At 43.1% G+C, this 23,245-nt stretch overlaps 1 non-coding gene and 1 pseudogene across 1 annotated transcript; both read left to right on the top strand.

Annotated features, from left to right (window-relative positions):
- The first annotated feature begins 10,491 nt into the window (after positions 1-10,491).
- LOC121290865 overlaps positions 10,492-23,245 on the top strand; it is a 33,865-nt pseudogene continuing 21,111 nt past the window's right edge.
- Positions 22,972-23,162, top strand: LOC121290994. Its single transcript, XR_005945926.1, has one exon. It is a non-coding gene; the product is annotated as a U2 spliceosomal RNA (small nuclear RNA).

Raw genomic sequence — 23,245 nt, 5'->3', positions numbered from 1 at the left:
CCTCAAGGCACTTGAGATGACATGAGAAGAATAATATGACATAATCAGTTAGTTTTTCTACTTAATCTTCTGATGGGGTCAGTTCTTCTCTGTCACTGCATGGACCACATTTTAGAATACTATTAACTTTAAGCCAATCCCCAGTAAATTATACCTACTGCACGTAGATTATATACTCCCATCATTGTACAATATTTGTACAAATGTAGCCTTATGTGAAGTGCATTGTACATTTTTAAATCAATTCTTTGCCCTCACTGAAATTGCTTGTATTTCAACAAAGGACAGGATGATTAATTCCTAGTTTAAATTGGACGATTTGAATTATCTTTATTGCATGTAAGAACATGGATGTTTGTGTAAATTTACAAATTGGATTAAAATACCAGATAATATCAAATGGTGTAGTATTTCATGTCTAAATGTCCATGCACTGGCACAATGGTGAAAATTAGAGCTGTGGTTTATTAGATTTTACTTTTAAAACAGGAAACAAAACTACAATGGTCTAAACTAGCGAGAAGAATAGTAGGGACGAAGTACTTTTTATCTAACAGGACAAATATATTAAAGTGGAACTATATCAAAATGTGGACTAAGGGCTGAAATTCTGCTCTGGCCAGACATGCACCATTTCCCAGAGCAGAAGCAGGCCTGCCCAGTTTTTCTGCTGTCCCTTTATTTAAATAATCACACTGCGCTCCCTGCATGATTTGTGCCATGTGCTGGGCACACAAAGCTCTGGGAGGATTATGAGATTCCTTACAGTGACATACGCACTTCCTGTTGGTTGGAAAGCCCTGAAGTTTTTAATTCTGCTCTTTCTTGGTTACTTCGACTTTACTTGCTGAAATCATTGTTCTTTCATACTTTTTACAGGGTTATCCTTAGCTTTTAGTTTTGTTGAATAAGTTGTCTAATTCTGCTTCTTCTGCTGTGCTTTTCTGTGATGAGTTAGAAGCCAGCCAAATCCCCAGGGAGATAGCTATAATTTGTTCAAGGGCTTTGGAAGCATGCTAAGGTAGAAGTAAAGAGGCTTCCCATTTCTGGCATCAGGGCCAACCTCATCAGCAATCTGCAGTCAAAGCTGTCTGGGAATGGGTGAATGCTATTTTTGGATATTCCTCTGGATGAAGCAATTCAACCCTTTAGAAGTCTACGAAGACAAGTGAGACTGGAATCTTGCTGTGCACAATTGGGCTTCTGTATTTGTCAACAGAAAGTATTAACTTCGCTTCAAGAAGTGTAATAAATTGGCTGTTAAATAATAAGGATGTGAAAGCCACTATATAAATAGAGTTTTTTTTTTAAATTTGTGCTTCTATATTACACAATAGTAAGTGTTTATTGCTTAATCGTATAAGAATCCTCTGAATTATCAACAATGACCTCATATGTGATGGCAAAATTCAACAATTAACCTTCAACTTTTCACTCATCAAGAAGGCCTAAATTGCAATGCATTATGAGTAAGATAACACTTGCTTACCTCCATGGGGGCCCCTGAATTGACTTTGGACGTGACAGGCTTGGCTTGATTATGCCCCCTCCTTCTGGAGCAAAAATTGTGCGTGGTTGGTTTCCATGGAGACAGGTCTGCCAAGTGGGGACATCTGAGCTTCCCACCTCCATGGCAAGACTCTGGTCCTATAAATCAAAAACTAATGAATGGGTTTCAACTAAACTTGGTGCACAGATAGGGCCCAAGGAAAAACTGATTCATTTTTGGCGAGAATGCCGATCTGGATCCTGGAATTTTTTAAAGGACCTATTAACATTGGGAGATGGACGATTTAACTTTTTTTTGGAATGTTGTGGCTGGTTTAATTTTGAATGTAGTTGATTGTTTTAGAATGTTGTGGGTTGTCTCAGCTGCTGTGGTGGAATTTGTCACAGTTGTCAAAATGTGTGCAGATTTTTCAGAGCAGGTTGTTAGATGTGGATTGACTTGAAGCCTCTTCAGTGAGATGGAAGGTCTTAATAAAAAGATTTTTTTCAGCTTTTTAGTTACAGAGCATCGACCAGGCAGGTAAAAGCCTCAAGGAAGAGCTGCATAATTATAGTAATGTTGCATTAAAACCCAGGTGGTGGAGGTATATGCTCTACTGAGTGCCCTCTTCACTTGTTGTTATCTGTGGCCAAGCCTACTTCCTAGCTCCCTCCCATCCTGATCCTATTCAAAAAGAAAGAAAGACAAGCAGAGTGAGAAAACAAGACAGTAGGAATCCGAGACAAAAACAAAAATAAAAATACCTTGAAAAACTCAGCAGGTCCGACAGCACCTGCGGAGAGGAACACAGTCAATGTTTCGAGTCCGCATGACCCCTCAACAGAACAGACCCCTCAGTAGGAATCCGAGAGTGGGAAATGGTAGAGAGACAGTTTCAGGAAGAGAAGGAGACCAGCGCATGTTTTTAAATTGTTGTTCATAAGCAATGGAACTATTTACCAATGAGTACATAATATAAAGCATGCGCGTGGGTTTAAATGCAAAAATCTAATGAAAATATTATTGAATGGTACTCCTACAGATACATTAACTTTATTTATATATAAAAGAAATTATAGGTGCAGATTATCTCTGCAAAATAACAATACTTTCTGAATTAGTCTACTCAAATCTTGCAAAATTAGGTATTCTTCATCTAAAACAAATAGGCACTCACATTTTAGTGATGGTATAACAATGCTGAACTAGGAAGCAACCTGAAACAGAATACAAATGTCTGCACTGTACAGATGACAAGCTGGTTCACTGGGTTGCATCTGGCCTGGCTTCTAGGGAAGTGAACAGCTGCTACTGAGAAATAATTTGCTTCACCAGTAGGGTTTTCGATCTCAATTAAAGCATCTGGCTAATGGTATAAGGCTGGTTTATACTGCTGTAAATAAAAATGGAACTAAGAGAAAATAAAGAATAAACTTTTCCAGAAGGGCTGATTTCTGTTAGCTGATGAGAAATAATTAGCATTTCCTCAAGTACATTTGAATGTGCATTGTAGGAACCAGCACTCCCTCCTGTGCATCAGCCTCTGGGAGGTGAAATGTAAATGTGAGTGCAGATTTAAGGAGTGTATACTTGATGACATATGTCCTCAAGCAATGCATGCTAATTTAGAGACTTCCATCATCCACTTCATCCTGGGGTCATCCAGATAGGACAAATGAGCTTTGAGCAGCAATGGCATTCAGTAAGTCCTTGTTGTGGGAATGCATTACTGTGCATGCTCGCTGCTACATTTCATTGCTTAGCATGCTTTCTTTGTCAGGGATTTGTACGCTGGAGCCTTGCACATTTGGCACCGCATAATTGTACACACTGTTTGTTATTCTCTCCAGGCGTGTCAACTCTAAGTAGCAATGTCAAAACTTCTAATGGGAATAAAATGGAACCTATCCAAATGAAGAATCTATTCCCATCAAAACACATTCCTTTTAGCTGGTTAAGCAATTTGTGAATTTAAGTGGGCGATTTCATTGAATGATTTCCCTGTTGTCCTCGCCATTTTCTACCAGTGCAGTCATATCGTGGGCTGCTTTGTTTATACAATGGTAGAACATCATAAGGATTTCTCTAAGTTCACCTGACTGACAAGAGATGGAAACAAACAGGAGCTGACATTAATGGGGAAAGCAAATGTTCTGAGATTGGGCTGCTCACTTAAAACAATCTGGGTGTAATTGGGATTTATGAGGAAAGAATGTGAGCAGTGACCCTTATTCATTGAAACAGGCTATTAGTTTGTTCAGTATTTTTTTAAGTGTGTTTCAGTGTTATGTAAAAGCTAACATAAATCCTAAACTAATTCAGTTGGAAAATTAAATTATGAATAGAGTGACCACAGTTATGAGTGTATGACAGATTTTTTTAAAAGTACTGAAAATTCAACAATTTACATATGAAACAAAACACTGAATCTCAGAGCAACCTGGCTAATCCTCTTTCCAACAGCCCATGAAGTCCTTTGAGGTAGTAATCATGTTTATGAGTTCCATCATATATCGGGTTGATATTTTCAATCTTATCAATTGAAATTTTTTGTTGGGTGCTCAGTTTTACCTCACCTGTCTTGCTCCGTATTGCTGTAAAATTCATGCCATTTTGCTCCACTAATTCACACCTCACTTTTAGAGGTAACTGATTCTTTGCTGAGGTACTGCTTCCATTGCCGCCACCTTCATAAAGATTAACGGTGAATAACGATGAGGCCACTTGACTACAGCAGATAGTTCAGAACCTAATCCTGCATTCACCCAAAACCCTTAAAAGCACATTTTAAACAGGAGTCACAGAATGGTCAACACAAGTGGGAGACCCAACCAATGGCTAATCAGCACTTTCACTGCTCTGTTCAGCTAACCCAGAAAAGACTAAAACTGAGATAAGAACAAAAAAACTGCGGATGTTGGAAATCCAAAACAAAAACAGAATTACCTGGAAAAACTCAGCAGGTCTGGCAGCATCGGCGGAGAAGAAAAGAGTTGACGTTTCGAGTCCTCATGACCCTTCGACAGAACTTGCGTTCGAGTCCAAGAAAGAGTTGAAATATAAGCTGGTTTAAGGTGTGTGTGTGGGGGGCGGAGAGATAGAGAGACAAAGAGGTGGAGGGGGGGGTGGGGGTTTGTGGTTGTAGGGACAAACAAGCAGTGATAGAAGCAGATCATCAAAAGATGTCAACGACAATAGTACAATAGAACACACAGGTGTTAAAATTAAAGTTGGTGATATTATCTAAACGAATGTGCTAATTAAGAATGGATGGTAGGGCACTCAAGGTATAGCTCTAGTGGGTTTTTTTATATATATAATGGAAATAGGTGGGAAAAGGAAAATCTTTATAATTTATTGGGAAAAAAAAGGGAAGGGGGAAACAGAAAGGGGGTGGGGATGGGGGAGGGAGCTTACGACCTAAAGTTGTTGAATTCAATATTCAGTCCAGAAGGCTGTAAAGTCCCTAGTCGGAAGATGAGGTGTTGTTCCTCCAGTTTGCGTTGGGCTTCACTGGAACAATGCAGCAAGCCAAGGACAGACATGTGGGCAAGAGAGCAGGGTGGAGTGTTGAAATGGCAAGCGACAGGGAGGTTTGGGTCATTCTTGCGGACAGACCGCAGGTGTTCTGCAAAGCGGTCGCCCAGTTTACGTTTGGTCTCTCCAATGTAGAGGAGACCACATTGGGAGCAACGGATGCAGTAGACTAAGTTGGGGGAAATGCAAGTGAAATGCTGCTTCACTTGAAAGGAGTGTTTGGGTCCTTGGACGGTGAGGAGAGAGGAAGTGAAGGGGCGGGTATTGCATTTTTTGCGTGGGCATGGGGTGGTGCCATAGGAGGGGGTTGAGGAGTAGGGGGTGATGGAGGAGTGGACCAGAATGTCCCGGAGGGAGCGATCCCTACGGAATGCCGATAAGGGGGGTGAAGGGAAGATGTGTTTGGTGGTGGCATCATGCTGGAGTTGGCGGAAATGGCGGAGGATGATCCTTTGAATGCGGAGGCTGGTGGGGTGATAAGTGAGGACAAGGGAGACCCTATCACGTTTCTGGGAGGGAGGAGAAGGCGTGAGGGCGGATGCGCGGGAGATGGGCCGGACACGGTTGAGGGCCCTGTCAACGACCGTGGGTGGAAAACCTCGGTTAAGGAAGAAGGAGGACATGTCAGAGGAACTGTTTTTGAATGTAGCATCATCGGAACAGATGCAACGGAGGCGAAGGAATTGAGAGAATGGGATGGAGTCCTTACAGGAAGCAGGGTGTGAGGAGCTGTAGTCGAGATAGCTGTGGGAGTCGGTGGGTTTGTAATGGATATTGGTGGACAGTCTATCACCAGAGATTGAGACAGAGAGGTCAAGGAAGGGAAGGGAAGTGTCAGAGATGGACCACGTGAAAATGATGGAGGGGTGGAGATTGGAAGCAAAATTAATAAATTTTTCCAAGTCCTGACGAGAGCATGAAGCGGCAGGACTTGGAAAAATTTATTAATTTTGCTTCCAATCTCCACCCCTCCATCATTTTCACGTGGTTCATCACTGACACTTCCCTTCCCTTCCTTGACCTCTCTGTCTCAATCTCTGGTGATAGACTGTCCACCAATATCCATTACAAACCCACCGACTCCCACAGCTATCTCGACTACAGCTCCTCACACCCTGCTTCCTGTAAGGACTCCATCCCATTCTCTCAATTCCTTCGCCTCCGTCGCATCTGTTCCGATGATGCTACATTCAAAAACAGTTCCTCTGACATGTCCTCCTTCTTCCTTAACCGAGGTTTTCCACCCACGGTCGTTGACAGGGCCCTCAACCGTGTCCGGCCCATCTCCCGCGCATCCGCCCTCACGCCTTCTCCTCCCTCCCAGAAACATGATAGGGTCCCCCTTGTCCTCACTTATCACCCCACCAGCCTCCGCATTCAAAGGATCATCCTCCGCCATTTCCGCCAACTCCAGCATGATGCCACCACCAAACACATCTTCCCTTCACCCCCCTTATCAGCATTCCGTAGGGATCGCTCCCTCCGGGACACCCTGGTCCACTCCTCCATCACCCCCTACTCCTCAACCCCCTCCTATGGCACCACCCCATGCCCATGCAAAAAATGCAATACCTGCCCCTTCACTTCCTCTCTCCTCACCGTCCATGGACCCAAACACTCCTTTCAAGTGAAGCAGCATTTCACTTGCATTTCCCCCAACTTAGTCTACTGCATCCGTTGCTCCCCATGTGGTCTCCTCTACATTGGAGAGACCAAACGTAAACTGGGCGACCGCTTTGCAGAACACCTGCGGTCTGTCCGCAAGAATGACCCAAACCTCCCTGTCGCTTGCCATTTCAACACTCCACCCTGCTCTCTTGCCCACATGTCTGTCCTTGGCTTGCTGCATTGTTCCAGTGAAGCCCAACGCAAACTGGAGGAACAACACCTCATCTTCCGACTAGGGACTTTACAGCCTTCTGGACTGAATATTGAATTCAATAACTTTAGGTCGTAAGCTCCCTCCCCCATCCCCACCCCCTTTCTGTTTCCCCCTTCCCTTTTTTTTCCCAATAAATTATAAAGATTTTCCTTTTCCCACCTATTTCCATTATATATATAAAAAAACCCACTAGAGCTATACCTTGAGTGCCCTACCATCCATTCTTAATTAGCACATTCGTTTAGATAATATCACCAACTTTAATTTTAACACCTATGTGTTCTATTGTACTATTGTCGTTGACATCTTTTGATGATCTGCTTCTATCACTGCTTGTTTGTCCCTACAACCACACACCCCCACCCCCCCCTCCACCTCTTTGTCTCTCTATCTCTCCGCCCCCCACACACACACCTTAAACCAGCTTATATTTCAACTCTTTCTTGGACTCGAACGCAAGTTCTGTCGAAGGGTCATGAGGACTCGAAACGTCAACTCTTTTCTTCTCCGCCGATGCTGCCAGACCTGCTGAGTTTTTCCAGGTAATTCTGTTTTTGTTTAAGACTAAAACTGAGCCTGGAACATTTCTGGTCTGTAAAGCTAGATAAAACTTGTTCCACCATGAGAAGAAATGATCCTGTTATTAATTTCATGCATGCTTGAAGAAGATGGAAATGTCTCACTATATTGCACTAGTAGATTGATAACTATAAGCCAAGTACCTTAAGAGCAAAAATGTGCTCATGGCCCCTAAAACACTCAACTGCTTGGCAGCTGTTAATGTAAGATTATAAATCAGTGCAATTTTAAATAGCCATGACAAATAGAAATTGTGTGCATGAAAGGTGACACAAATTGGAGTAATCAGTACTTCTGCATGGTACGGTTACATGCAACAGTTCTTCTTTGCAGCCATATTAAAACAGCACTTCAGCAACAATGTTTTGCCTCCTGGAATAGGAAATCAAATGGTGTCTTCTGTTTCCACAGGCAGCTTTGAAGGGTGTCAAGAGATCCTTGTACTTAAGTAGGGTTTAGCTCCCAGCCAGGATAACTTTCTGTGATAACTTCCTTTCCTTTTATTTAAAAAAAAGTGCTCCACTGGCATTTATTGCCCATCTCTAGTTAACCTGAGAAACTACTGGTGGAATTTCTTCTTGAAGCAGTTCAATAGAATTGAATGGCTTGATAAGCCATCCTGGTGCAGGAGTAGAGAGCCATATATGCGCCATAATAATAAAAGTAAAATACTGTGGACACTGGAGATCTGGAACAAAAACAGAAAGTGTTGAAACACTCAACAGGTCTGGCAGCATCTGTGGAGGGAGAAGCAGAGTTAACATTTTGAGTCCAATATAACTCTCCTGCAGAACACATGTGCCAGACCAAGCAAGGATGGCAGGTTTCCTTAGTGAACCAGTTGAGTATTTATGACAATCTACCAACATCATCTTCGCTTTACTGATGCCAGCTTTTTGGTTACAGATTTTTAAGACATCAAATACTATGCGGGTGTGATTTGACTTCTTGGGCCTTGACATCAACCCAGAGAAGGGAATTGAGTGTGTGAGGGCAATAATGGGTGATGAGTTCGCATTTCACCCAATGTGAAGGCGTGACCAATTTTAATGACCAGTTGTCATCTAAATAATGCTTTTGGAATTCTCATCACAATCACACGTCTGCAGGTGTACTGTCCACCTGCATGACACAATTTCATGGTGACTACTTAAAGCATCAGTGCAGCTCTGCAAGTCCTAATAAAGAACATAACTAAAATTATACTTTCATTTACCATTACCTCCCACTTCCTGATTTCACTGCTGCCAATAATTTGATGCTCATTTTATCCCATGTGATCTGCTCGACCAGCACCCACTTCCAACAGTCCTACTTAGTTGACATTGTCGCCACTTTCCACAAACGTGTGGCATTCTTCCGCTCCTTTCAGGAAGAACCCCATCGTTACGAGTCACTCATAATGCTGCCTTAACTCATTTAGAGGAGAAAAGAGTGCAAAATATTAGGGAGAGGGCCAGGACCAATAGACGATCATCAAAGACCATGGAAGTGACCTCAGCAAAGGAAGAAAAGGCACTGAGGTAAGGGAAAGATCCAACAGCCAACCCTGAACATTGGCGATGACGAGTTTAGTGGAACAGCAGAACAGTTTGACTCAATTAAGTTTAAACGTCCTCCTCTCCCACAAATAACTACGGCTTCAACGTATTTCAACATATCAACCAGTATGGTGCTTCATGTGCACATTAACATCCTCTAAATACCATTACTAAATGTATGCCTATTCAGACTGGTATGAAGGTCACTGACCCTGTGGCACATTAATGCTTTGATTAACGGTGTATCTCAACATTTATTCTTAAATCTTTGTCACTAGCTGTAATTATAGGGCAACATTTGTATCTTATTTATTTAGAAGTGTTACTAGTGTGATGTCCGATTGTAGAGATGTGAATTTTAAAAATCTGTTCCATATTGTTGCATTGCCAATATATTAGAATAATGTTATGAAGCAACTGAAATATACACTTAATAGTAAATTAACATTACAACATTGCTGAGCATTAAATAGTAAAGTTTCCAAGAATCAGCTCCCAATGATAGGGCTAACATCATATAGGGTCATTTAAGTGACCCATGCTCTAGACTTGTGAGGCTCCACACTGGGAACAGAGCCTGCCAATATTACCCCTTGGCTATCAGCAAAAGGCAGAGGCATTAAAATGTCAGTGCCTTGCTGTTGAGTGGTTTGATCCTAGGTGGTGACTGAATTGTGCAAGAATTTTGTTAGCTTACATGTCATGTGGACAACATCTTTACTGATGAGTTCTGTTTCAACAGTCAATGCAGCACTTTCATGCAGTACTGAATTTACAATTATCTTCTTACTAATAAAAATTAGTTTCTACTGTTCCTCTGTACTGTTCTATTGTATCTACTGAATTAATTTAAACTTATTATAATTGAGCAGGATGAAATCAAATGGAATTTTTGTGTGGTATTTTATCATTATCAGAGCAAAATTACACCCTTGGTTACAGCCCTACCTTTTAAATTTCGGTTTCATAACCAGCAGCACCCTAACTGGAAGCTGTGAGCCCCACCCAAAATTGAAACTTGAGCCATATTAGAATTTTTAGCATGGGTGTTGGTGTCTGTCGTACTTCCAGAGGTAGATCATGCATCTTACTTAGATTAAAATTGAGCTTCCTTGGATCGATGATGACTTCCGAGACGGGGGTGGGGGTTGGGGGTAGTGGTTGGGGGGGAAGGTGGCCACAGCAGCAGTGTGGGGTTGTTAGCAGGGCAACACAAAGACTGTGGAGTTGAGAGAGTACCCTCCTTAGAATTGTCATGTCAGGCTCAGCCCAATTCATCCCAGATTCTGCGAGGGCATGTAAAACAGGAGTTTGGTCTCTATTTATATATGTAACAGACCTAGTCTGTTTCATCTAACCATCCATGTTGCTTAGACTGGATGTTGTACCCTAAAATTGGTTCTTTTTTCCCATTCTCTCCCCAGAAAACAATTACCTCAAGGACCAATTTCTATCTCCCAGACTCTGAAGATTTAAAAATTGTGTAAGTAGCCTTCTTCATTATTAAACAACTGGTTAAAGGAAGTATTTCAAGAAATATCAATTAAAGAAAAACATTTATCACATAAATTATAGTTACATTAAGCAGCAGTTGTACTATTTGATTAATCACTTTATTTTTTATGTGTTATAACAGGTTTCATGTGATTAATCAAATTAGCAAACCTTTAAATAAAACATTAAATGAATAGGCCATTCCACGCTGAGCATTTATTGACACTATAGAAACATAGGGCAGAATCTTCCGCTCTGAAGTCTAAGTTTGGTGGCGGGCAGGCAATTGGGAGTGATTACCACCACGGGGATGGACTGGATGGCTGAACACGTGCAATCTTGCGCTGGTCAGCTCATTGCTTATGCATCCATGCAGATCAGATCAAATCTCATGGTGGGGACAGGCAGGAAGTTGCCATCCCCACCATTACTTCATGGGGTCGAATGTCCCAATGCCAGTTTAAAGGGTACCTGGACAGCTATTCACTCACTGTAGGCTAGGAGTTCTGGATTGAGGAGGTAACTAGCAGGAGAGATAAAGAGGAACCTGTAGATGTAATATATTTGGATTTCCAAAAGGCATTGGATAAGGTACCGCATGTAAGGCTACTTAATAAGATGAGCCCATGATGTTATGGTGGTATATTAGCATGGATAGATTGGCTACCTAATAGAAGACAGAGAGTTGGGATAAGGGGGACATTTTCAGGATGGCAACCTGTGACTAGTGGAGTGCCACAGCGATCAGTGCTGGGGCCTCAATTATTTATAATATATATTAATGACTTAGATGAGGGAAGTGAATGTACGATGGCTAAATTTGTGAACGAAACAATAATAGATAGGAAGGCAAGTGGTGAGGATGACGCAGAGTCTACAGAGGGATATAGACAGGTTAAGTGAGTGGGCAAAAATATGGCAGATGGAATATATGTGGGAAAATGTGAGGTGATGTACTTTGGCAGGAAGAATAGAGGAGCTGAATATTATTTAAATAGAGAAAGACTGCAGAAAGCTGCGGCACAGAGGGATTTGGGAGTCCTCGTGTATGAATCCCGAAAAGTTAACATACAAGTTCAACAGGTAATAGGGAAGGCAAATGGACTGTTGGTCTTTATTTCAAAGGGAATAACGTATAAAAATTGCGAAGTCTTGCTAAAACTATACAAGGCACTAGTTAGACCACACCAAGAATAGTGATGTTCCCATGTATCTGCTGCTCTTGTCCATCTAGATGGTAGTAGTCGTGGGTTTGGAAGGTGCTGACTAAAAAGCCTTAGTGAGTTCCTGTACTGCATCTTGTAGATGGTACACACTGCTGCCAGTGTTCATTGGTGGTGGAGGGAGTGAATGTTTGTGGATATGGTGCCAATCAAGCAGGGTGCTTTGTTGTGGATGGTGTCAAGCTCTTTGAGTGTTGTTGGAGCTGCAATCATGCATGCAAATGGAGAGTATTCCATCATACTCCTGACTTGTGCCTTGCAGATAGTGGACAGGCTTTTTGGGGGTTTCAGGAGATGAGTTACTCACCGCAGGATTCCTAGTCTCTGAAATTCTCTTGTAGCCACAGTATTTATATGGCTAGTCCAGTTCAGTTTCTGGTCAATTGTGACACCCAGGATGTTGATAGTGGGGGATTCAACAATGGTAATACCATTGAATGTCAAGGGGCAATATTTAGATTCTCTCTTATTGGAGATGGTCATTGCCTGGCACTTGTGTGGCATGAATGTTACCTGCCACTTGCCAGCCCAAGCCTCAATATTGTCCAGGTCTTGCTTCCTTTGAACATGGACTGCTTCAGTATCTGAGGAGACGTAAATTGTGCTGAACATTGTACAATTAACAGCAAACATCCTCACTTCTGACCTTATCATGAAAGGAAGCAGCTGAAGATGGTTGGGCCAAGGACACTACTCTGAGGAACTTCTGTAGTGATGTCCTGAAACAGTCAAGTTCATGACACCAGATTCACAAGTGTGTGGCTTGAATAGAATGACCAGCGAGACAAGTTTCTTTGATAATTCACAATTGCTTTATTAAACACCCACAACCCCACAGTACTAGGGGTTAAACAGAACTCTCAAGCCCTACAATAACACTGGGAAACCTTTGAGAAGCTCATAAACCTGTCAAAATAAACAAACATTACTTGATTATCAACTAAAAAAATTCTCTTAACAGCATGATAAATCAGTCAAGATATACAAGCATTATTTGAATATCTGTTTAAAAAGCATAATCCTCTTAACAACTCATAAATCTGTCAAAATAACCAGGCTCACATTCCTCTTAACAGCTGTGTCAACAACCCCTGCTAGGCAGCATCCATTAGAGAGTTTGGAAGTCAGCCAAGCAGGTATAATGAAATAGCACTAGACAACTGTATAAAGAACCCCTTCTGGGCTGACTCCATTAATGAGTTTGGAATTCAGTCAAGCAATCAGTGAGATTCCATTGAACAATTGGGTCAACAAACCCACCCACCCACCCCCACCCCCGGAACTAAATATATTAAAGTCTTTGAAGATAGCCAGATGTTCAGCCATCTGTCAAGAGCTTTAAAACAGTCAAACAACAACTTGTGGCACCTCACACTTCATGGGGTATTTCTTCCTTGCTACAGGTTGCTGGTCAATTTTAACAATGCATCATTTTTATGCCATTCTGTTTTCAGCAAATTTGGCCATTGTGTTTAATTCTGAACCAAAGTTTTATTCTGTAAAATCCTGGCTGTGGTAACAGTATTGTAAATTGAAGGATCTTTGTCTTATGGAAAAGGTGAGCTGCAAGTGCCTATGCTGATGACAGAGGGTCTAGGAGAGTAGCCCTAATGCTAATAGGAGGGTGTAAGGTGAGTGCACCTACGCTAATGAGAAGATATGATTCTCTATATTAATGCCAAGTATGAAATATGAGTGCTTATATTACTACGTTGTTATATGGGCATTTTCTGTGGTTACAAAGAGTCTAAATTAATGAGGGAAATGTGAACTGGGAATGTCTCTGTTAATGAGAGGCTGCGAGGTGACCATGTCCCTGATATTGAGTGTGCATGTCTCAGTTAATAACAGGCTGTGAGTTGGAATGGCCCATTTATACATGAGTGTCAGGTTTGAATAAAGGTATAAGTAAGATGGCAGGAGGGAAGAGGAGCTTTGGTGATGAGAATGTGCGAGGTGGGGAAATCTGTGTTAAGCAGTGGGTGGAGCATATGTTAATCACCGAGTGTGTGTTTTAATTAGTGTGTGTGTGTGTGTGTGTGTGTATCACTGTTTGTAAGTTGAGAGTGTGTGTGTTCATCAGTGATTGTGAGCTGGGAAAATCAGTAAATTAAAGTCTATGTGAGGTCAGAATAGATGTTAATCACTGTTTGTGAGGAGGAAGTGTGTATGCTAATCATTGGATGTGAAGTGGGAATGTGTTAATAAATGGATGTGAAGTCAGTGTGCTTAAGTTACTGGGAGGATGAGAAGTAAAAGGATGTATCTTAATTGACTCCATAGCACCTGTTGTTTGGACACTACGGATGCTGCTTTGGTTCCAAAGTGGCATGTGCAGTGCGTGGGAACACTTCTGGTGTGAGCCGTGCCAGACACCATTTTGGATAGGGCATTAGTGTGGGTGCAGTAACCATGTGCCAGAAGCATGAGGAGTAGTTAATTCATAATATTGAATTGATATCAGTGGCATCATTTCGGAGCTCACGATTTGGTGCGCACAATTTGGTGCCCAACTCCTTCAGACCACTTGACATTATCCTTGGCTTTCTGGAAAACTGGCCCAGAGGTTTATGGAGCAGAGGTGGCCCCCATCCACTGTCCAGAAAGTCAGGGTTAGCCCGCCTCAGCTGGCCATGGAAGTCTCGATTGGATTTCAGATTGGTCAGGCAATTAATTGCCTGCAGTTGAGTTTTTCGCTCCTCAAAGGGAGGATTTCCTGTTCCCAAGAGCTGCTGGCCAATCAAATGGCCAGCAGCTCTTCAGCTCCACTGGGAGTGGTGGCCACTACTGGTACTGTAGCCAGGCCTGGAACAACCAAGACGGACGATAGCCAACAGCTTAGGGGGAGATGGTGGTATAGTGGTAATATCACTGAACTAGTAATCCAGAGCCTAGGCTATTTTTCTGGGGGTACGGGTTAAAACCCCACCACAGAAAGCTGGTGGAATTTAAATTCAATGAATAAATTCGGAATTAAAGGCTTGCCTCAGTAATGGTGATATGAAATTATCATCAATTGTTGTAAAAACCCATCTGGTTCACTAATATCCCTTAGAGAAGGAAATCTGCTATCCTTACCTGGTCTAGCCTACATGTGACTCCAGACCCACAGTAATGTGGTTGCCTCATAACTGCCCTCTGAAATAGCCCAGCAAGGCAGTTCGGGACAGGCAGGAAATGCTGGCCTTGCCAGTGACACCCACATCCCATGAAAGAATAAAGAACAAGATATGACAGAAGCTCCGAGTGCAGGTAAGCTGCGTCGTGCTCATCAGGGCCGATAAGGCAAGCCCCAGTAAAGGAGGTTTGCTGGTTGGTCATGAGGGCAGGGGCAAGGATCTTTCAACAGGAGGGACCCTTGCCTCCAGAGGGTCCTCCATGAAACACAGAGTGCTGATTAGGAGGCCCCCCTCCCCGAGCCTGCAAGAAGGCCATGAGAGTATACCAGGCAGCCTTCCCATAAAACAAAGTGTCCATCCAATGCCTCTGGTAAAATACCTGCAATGGTGGGAAAGTGATGGGCATGCCAATCCCACCATCTCACCTGATTTTCCACCCCCAGATCCCTGCAGCCCTGTAAAATCCCTGCCCAGGCTGCAGACCACTCATGCCAAGTGTCTCACCATGTGCAGGTTACACCTGTAAATGAAACACCAGTGTCTGAACTGGTAGCTCTGAATGTGAGACTGTGTGATGGTGTTTCTTTATCACTGTCTTCTTGCCTTTCCACCTCTTTCCAACATTGCCTGTCCAGGTTGCTGTTCTTTCATGTCTGAAAGGTGTAAAACTCAATGGTAGGGTTGTGTTGAAGGGAAGGGGATGGGGAAATAGAAGGTGCCTGTTTACACCATCCATTGTTTGTAAATCAGAAGAGATTGTGGGATGGAGGATATGGGATGTGAGAAGGGCGATTAGATAAGAACATGCTGCTGCTGGCCTCAACCTCAGTCAATGCTGCTCCATTAATCGTGAGCAGTCTCTCCTCCATGTGGTTAAGTACATGCAGCTGTACCTTTCCCCACCAGTTAGGTGCTACTGTCTCTGTTTATGGGCCACATTGTTGTGCAAGAGAGAGGGAATTGTGTCAGTGTAATGCAGTCTATTTGACTGATGAGGCTGTCACGATTGACTAAGTCTTCAATGTGTGCAAGATGCAGGCTTGCCACAGTGCTAAGTGTGTGAATGTGAGGTGAAGCTATGAATGTGGCCTGATAGAGATTGTTGATAGATGAATGATATGGATGTGACGAATTGGGCAGTGTCTGAGGCTAGTGCTTCAGTTGGTGGGATATGTCATTCATTTATCAAATGGATCCAAGTCAGATGAAGTATGAAACAAAAATAAAAACAAAAAAACTGCGGATGCTGGAAATCCAAAACAAAAACAGAATTACCTGGAAAAACTCAGCAGGTCTGGCAGCATCGGTGGAGAAGAAAAGAGTTGACGTTTCGAGTCCTCATGACTCTTCGACAGAACTGTCGGACAGTTCTGTCGAAGGGTCATGAGGACCTCGAAACGTCAACTCTTTTCTTCTCCGCCGATGCTGCCAGACCTGCTGAGTTTTTCCAGGTAATTCTGTTTTTGTTTTGAAGTACGAAACAAGACTGTTTTCCTTGTTAGTAGGTTTGTTCACAGGATGCAGCATTACAGATTTATGCCTCCTACCTATTAACCTAGTCTCCCAGTATCTCTCTTTATACTCCTTGGAGTACCAAAAAAAAATTAATTTACAAATAAACTAATTAAATTGACAGCCCCTTAAAGGGGCACTGTAACAAAGAGACAAAACTTTTAAGAAACTTAACAAATCAAACTAAAATGTTGTTTTGGGGGCCAATGATGCACTCCAGCTGCTGTGGTGCCCACCGGTCACAGAAGGTCTCAAGTGCACCAGTGGCTGCCACGTGCCCCTACTCCAGAGACACCCAGACATGAATGTAGCTGCGGAAGAGGGGCAGACAGTTGAACTAAATGACCCTCTCAACAGCCCGCTGCCTGGACCTGTTAATGGCTAGACTCTCTTTATATGTGATCTCAGTCTTTAATTAAACAATGCCATCACCCGTGTATCTTTAACAACATAATCAACCACTTATTGACCTTGACAACTCATGTGTAGTCATTAAACTTCTTGCAGCACCACATCCAGGTTCTTGCGGCTAGACCACTTGCATTTGCAATGTCCCTTTGGAGGCCCTCTTGGTTTCCTGTCGATAAAGAACATTTGTCCCCCTGTCCAGCTCCTGTGCCAATGCCTCCAATGTAGCATCTGGCAACTTTGAAACCTGAGAATTGTTCTCCCCTGTTATGCTATTATTCACTCATCTTGCAACCTAGCCAGTCTCAGCCCCTGGTCCAGCCAAAATGCACCTCCCTTTTATGAGGTGCCAAGCCAACGTTATGTAGTGCAAACTAGCATTATCTGATGCCAACCCCTGCTGAGGTGTTGGGTACCCAACAGTGTGTTTAGTGCTGGCTGCATGCTACAATCACTTGAATTAATAGGCAGCATGAAATTTGCATGCTGCCTGCATCTGACAGAATGACTGTGGTCAAAAAAGTTAAAAGAATTAAAACATTAGAAAGGGAGAGAGCTGAAGTCGGTGGCAAGGAAGTGGAGTTTGAAACAAGGACTGAAGATATTAACTTCTGGCTTCCCAATATTTAATTGCAGGAAATTTATGCCCGCCAATGCTAGATGTTGAACAAGCAGTCTGACAATTTAGAGACAGTTGGAGGGGTTGAGGTGGAGCAGGGCACCCTCAGTGTACATGTGAAGACTGATGCTGTATTTTGGGTGATGTCACAGAGGGGCAGCGTGTAGATGGGAAATTGGAGGGGTGCTGCATGACACTCTTCACTGGCGGTCAGAGACCAGGAATATCATTTGTTTATTGTAGTCCCACATTTTTCATTAGATTGGAATAAATTTGCATGTCAGCCAAACAACTAGCTCAAGAAATGCACAAAAATTCACAAGAAATTTGATTAGGAAGAAGCGTGATACATGATATGTGATAATGGAAATGTCATATGAGCGTAACAGAAGAAGTGTGGCACTAGAAGTGTAATGTACTGGACATCCTACAGTTTTTGTTTAATGATAAATACATCTGTTGATCTTGCCTGTCCATTTGTGGGTAGTATGCTTTTTGTTGATTAAAGTGGTCCCACTGCAGCCTAATGTGACATGCCTACCCATCACTGTAATAACAGCTTAACATTTTAATTTAAAATTCCATTCTGCATTATTCCGGTGGAGCCGTTAACCCATTCATTTGAAATGAATTAATGCCTCCAGAAAAACAATTCAGATGAATGTGTTAATTGTTGACATACTGGTATCCCATGCTGCATTTTCTGGGCTTTGTAGCCTATCTTCAGGGTAAGATTACTGATAAGAACAATAAGGTTGTAGGGAAAACTTTTATAAGAGTACTTGCCAATACAACCTTATTTGCCTACAATATTTATTTTGCTTGTGTAGTAGATTGGTATGGAAGGAGAAGGACATGCCATTGCCATGTCCCTTTCTTATGGTTTGTTAACAGCTCACTGTGACTTCTATCTCGAGGAAACAGAGGTTGTACTTATGCTAATAGGTTCATTGTATGTGTAAATTATGCATAATCATCCAAATTAACATACTGAAATTCAATTAACTAGGAAATAGATTATTCTTTATTATTCCAAATACAGTTCAGCAATAATGTAACTCAAAGGGTGTAATATTGCTGAAAGAGGAATCATCTTCTCTGCAATATGCCAATTAGACTCACTTTACACTTGCTGATTAGCTTGCTTGCAGAATTAACTTTTCTGTAAATCAAATATTACAGTTTCAGGTTTCACAGGCAAGGAAGTGCTTTGCACGTCAGAGGTGGAGATATATTAACAAAAAAAAATGTTGGGCAGGCAGCAAGCATGGATGTTTTGGCGTAAATGACAGGAAAATGAAAAGACTGTTAAAAACTTTTTTGTTATTCAGTCACAGGATGTGGGCTTCGCTGGCTGGGCCAGCATTTATTGCCCATCCCTAATTGCCCTTGAGAAGGTGGTGGTGAGCCGCCTTCTTGAACCGCTGAAGGCCATGTGGTGTTACGAAGAAAGTTCCAGGATTTTGACTCAGCGACAGTAAAGGAACGGCAATATATTTCCAAGTTAGGATGGTGAGTGACTTGAAGGGGAACTTCCATGCAGTGGTGTTCCCATCTATCTGCTGCTAGGTGGTAGTAGCTGTGGGTTTGGAAGGTGCTGCCTAAGCAGCCTTGGTGAATTCCTGCTGTACATCTTGTAGATAGTACATGCTGCTGCTATTGCGTTGGTGGGGGAGGGGATAAATATTTGTGGATGTAGTGCGAATCAAGCGGGCTGCTTTATACTGGATAGTGTCAAACTTCTTGAGTGTTGTGGGAGCTGCACTCTTCCAGGCAAGGTGGAGAGTATTCCATCACATTCCTGATTTGTGCCTTGCAGATGGTGGACAGGCTTTGGGGAGTCAGGAGGCGAGTTACTCATCGCAGGATTCCCAGCCTCTGACCTGCTCTTGTAGCAACAATATTCATATGGCTAGTCCAGTTCAGTTTCTGCTCAATGGTAACCCCCAGAATGTTGATAGTGGGGGATTCAGTGATAATAATGCCATTGAACGCCAAGAGGTGATGGTAGACACTCTCTTGTTGGAGACAGTCATTGCTGACACTTGTGTGGCGTGAATGTTACTTGCCACTTGTCAGCTCAAGCCTGGATATTGTCCAGGTCTTGCTGCATTCAGCCATGGTCTGCTTCAGTCTCTGAGGTGTCACAAATGGTGCTGAACATTGTGCAATCATCAGCGAACATCTCCACTTCTGACCTTATGATTGAAAGAAGGTCATTGATGAAGAGCTGAAGATTGTTGGGTCCAGGACACTTCTTTGAAGAACTCCTGCAGTGATGTCCTGGAGCTGAGATGATTGGCCTCCAACAACCACAACCATCTTCCTTTGTGCTAGGTATGACTCTAACCAGAGGAGAGTTTTCCCCCTGATTCCCATTGACTCCAGCTTTGCTAGGGCTCCTTGATGCCACACTCGGTCAAATGCAGCCTTGATGTCAAGGGCAGTCATTCTCACCTCACCTCGGGAGTTCAGCTCCTTTGTCCATGTTTGAACAAAGGCTGTAATGAGGTCAGGAGCTGAGTGGCCCTGTCAGAACCCAACTGGGCATTAATGAGCGGGTAATTGATAAGCAAGTGCTGCTTGATAGCACTGTTGATGACCCATTCCATTATTTTACTGATGATCAAGAGTAGACTGATGAGGTGGTAATCGGCTGGGTTGGATTTAAGAACATAAGAACATAAGAACTAGGAGCAGGAGTAGGCAATTCAGCCCCTCGAGTCTGCCCCGCCATTCAATACGATCATGGCTGATCTCATTTTGGCCTCAACTCCAATTTCCTGCCCTCTCCCCATAACCTTTCAACCCGTTAGTTAAAGTTAAAAATCTGTCTATCTCCTCCTTAAATTTATTCAGCGTCCCGGCATCCACTGCAATCTGAGGTAGTGAATTCCACAGATTCACGACCCTTTGAGAAAAGTAATTCTTCTTCATCTCTGATTTAAATCTACCACCCCTTAGCCTAAAACTATGACCTCTCGTTCTAGAATTCCCCACAAGGGAAAACATCTGCTCCACGTCTACTTTGTCTATCCCCTCTAGCATCTTATATGCCTCAACTACCTCCTCTCATCCTTCTAAACTCTAGCGAGTATAGGCCTAAACTACTCAGTCTCTCCTCATAAGACGAGCCCCACATCTCTGGAATCAATCTAGTGAACCTCCTCTGAACCGCCTTCAATGCAACTACATCCTTTCTCAAGTAAGGGGACCAAAACTGTGCACAGTACTCCAGGTGCAGTCTCACCAATGCCTTGTACAGTTGCAACAACACTTCCCTACTTTGATACTCTATTCCTTTAGCAATAAATGCCAAAATTCCATTTGCCTTCCTTATTACCTGCTGTACCTGCATACTAGCTTTCAGCGATTCATGCACGAGGACATCCAGGTCCCTCTGTACTGAAGCATTCTGAAGTTTCTCTCCATTTAAATAATAAGTTGCCTTTTTATTCTTCCGACCAAAATGGATAACCTCACACTTATCCATGTTAAACTCCATCTGCCAAATTTTGGCCCATTTACCTAACCTGTCCATATCCATTTGTAAATTTCTTATTTCTTGGTGTCTCTACCTCAGGCAGTGTATTCCAGATCCCAACTACCCTCTGGGTGAAAATAGTTTTTCCTCAAATCCCCTCTAAACCTCCTGCCCCTTACCTTAAATCTATGCCCCCTGGTTATTGACACCTCCGCTAAGAGGAAAAGTTTCTTCCTATCTACCCTATCTTTGCCCCTCATAATTTTGTATACCTCTATCAGGTCCTCCCTCAGCCTTCTCTGCTCTAAGGAAAACAACTCTAGCCTATCTAGTCTCTCTTGTTGGCTGAAATTCTCCAGCCCACACAACATCCTGGTGAATCTCCTCTTCACCCTCTCCAGTGCAATCACATCCTTCCTATAATGTGGAATTATATGAAGGCTGATGTTTGTAGCAAATGCTTTAGCCTTATCTTTTGCACTGAGGTGTTGGGCTCACCCATCATTGAGGATAGGCATATTTGTGGAGCCTCCTCCTTCAGTGAGTTGTTAAATTGTCCATCGCCATTCATGACTGGATGTAGCAGGACTGCAGAGCTTAGATCTGATCCGTTGGTTGTCGGATCACTTAGCTCTATCCATCACTAGCTGCTTATGCTGCCTGACACGCAAGTAGTCCTATGTTATAGCTTCACTAGGTTGACATCTCATTTTCTGGTATGCCTGGTGCTGCTCCAGGCATTTCCTCCTGCACTTTTCATTGAACCAGGGTTGATCCCCTAGCTTGATGGTAATGGTAGAATGGGGGATATGCCAGGCCATGAGGTTACAGATTGTGTTTGAGTACCGTTCTGCTGCTGCTGATGGCCCACAGCACCTCATGGTTGCCCAGTCTTGAGTTGATAGATCTGTTTGAAATCTATCTCATTTAGCACAGTGGCAGTGCCACACAGCATGATGGAGGGTATCCTCAACGTGAAGGCAGCACTTCATCTCCACAAGGACTGTGCGGTGGTCACTCCTATCAATATTCGCATGGACAAATGCATCTGCGGCAGGCAGGTTGCTGAGGATAAGGTCAAGTATGTTTTTCCCTCTTGTTGGTCTCCTCACCACCTGCCTCAGACCCTGTCAAGCAATATGTTCTTTAGGGCTCAGCCAGCAGTCGTTCTCCCGAGCCACTCTTGTTGAAGGACATTGAAGTCCCCCACCCAGAGTACACTTTACACCCTTGCCACCCTCAGTGCTTCCTCCAAGTGGTGTTCAACATAGAGGAGCACTGAATCATCAGCTGATGGAGGGCAGTACATGGTAATCAGCAGGAGGTTTCTTTGCCCACGTTTGACCTGATGCCATGAGACTTCATGGTGTTTGGAGTCAATGTTGAGGACTCCTAGGACAACCTCCTCCTGACTGTATACCACTGAGCCGCCACCTCTGCTGGGTCTGTCCTTCTGGTGGGACAAGACATATCCAGGGATGTTGATGGTGGTGTCTGGGACATTATCTGTAAGGTATGATTCTGTGAGGATGACTATGTCAAGCTGTTACTTGACTAGTCTGTGAGACAGCTCTCCAAATTTTGACACTAGCCACTGATGTTAGGGGTTGACAAGGCTGAGTTTGCCATTGTTGTTTCCGGTGCCTAGGTCGATGCTGGTTTCATTCCTTTATTGAAGCTTTGTAGCGGTTTGATACAACTGAGTGGCTTGCTAGGCCATTTCAGAGGTCATTTAAGAGTCAACCACATTGCTATGGACCTGGAGTCACACTTAGGCCAGACCAGATAAGGACGGCAGATTTCTTTCTCTAAAGGGCATATGTGAACCAGATGGGTGTTTACAACAATTGACAATTGTTTCATGGTCACCATTAGACTTTTAATTGCAGGTTTTGATTGAATTTAAATTCCACCAACTGTTGTGGTTGGATTCAAAACCAGGTTCCCAGAGCATTACCCTAGGTTTCTGGAGTACTAGTCCAGCAACAATACCGCTATGCCATATTGTTAGCCATGAGTGGATTTAATCATCTATGCACTGTAGGTGGTCAAATCATCGTCATCCGTACAACTTCAAAGCCAATATCGCTTCTCTGCCTTTTGGCTAAGATCAAGTGTAGTATCTGTTCTTATCAGTTTAATATCTGATATTTCCCTTATCTGGGGACCATATATTAAATTGATTTTTGGAACAGGGAGATGGAATAGGGGCTTGCTCCGTCCGCTCCACGCATCGACCCGGTATTGCAGTATCTCTGGCAACGGTACACCTCCCTCTTTCCAGGGGATTTTCGATGCTAAAAATAGTTTTCAAAGCCAATTTCCTCGCAAGTTCAGGCAAGCAAATGGCTGATGGGC

The sequence above is a fragment of the Carcharodon carcharias genome, chromosome 18, assembly GCF_017639515.1.
Source record: "Carcharodon carcharias isolate sCarCar2 chromosome 18, sCarCar2.pri, whole genome shotgun sequence".
Taxonomy (NCBI): Eukaryota; Metazoa; Chordata; class Chondrichthyes; order Lamniformes; family Lamnidae; genus Carcharodon; species Carcharodon carcharias.
Note: the sequence above shows the minus strand (reverse complement) of the source record. Positions and strands in the feature narration are given on the sequence as shown.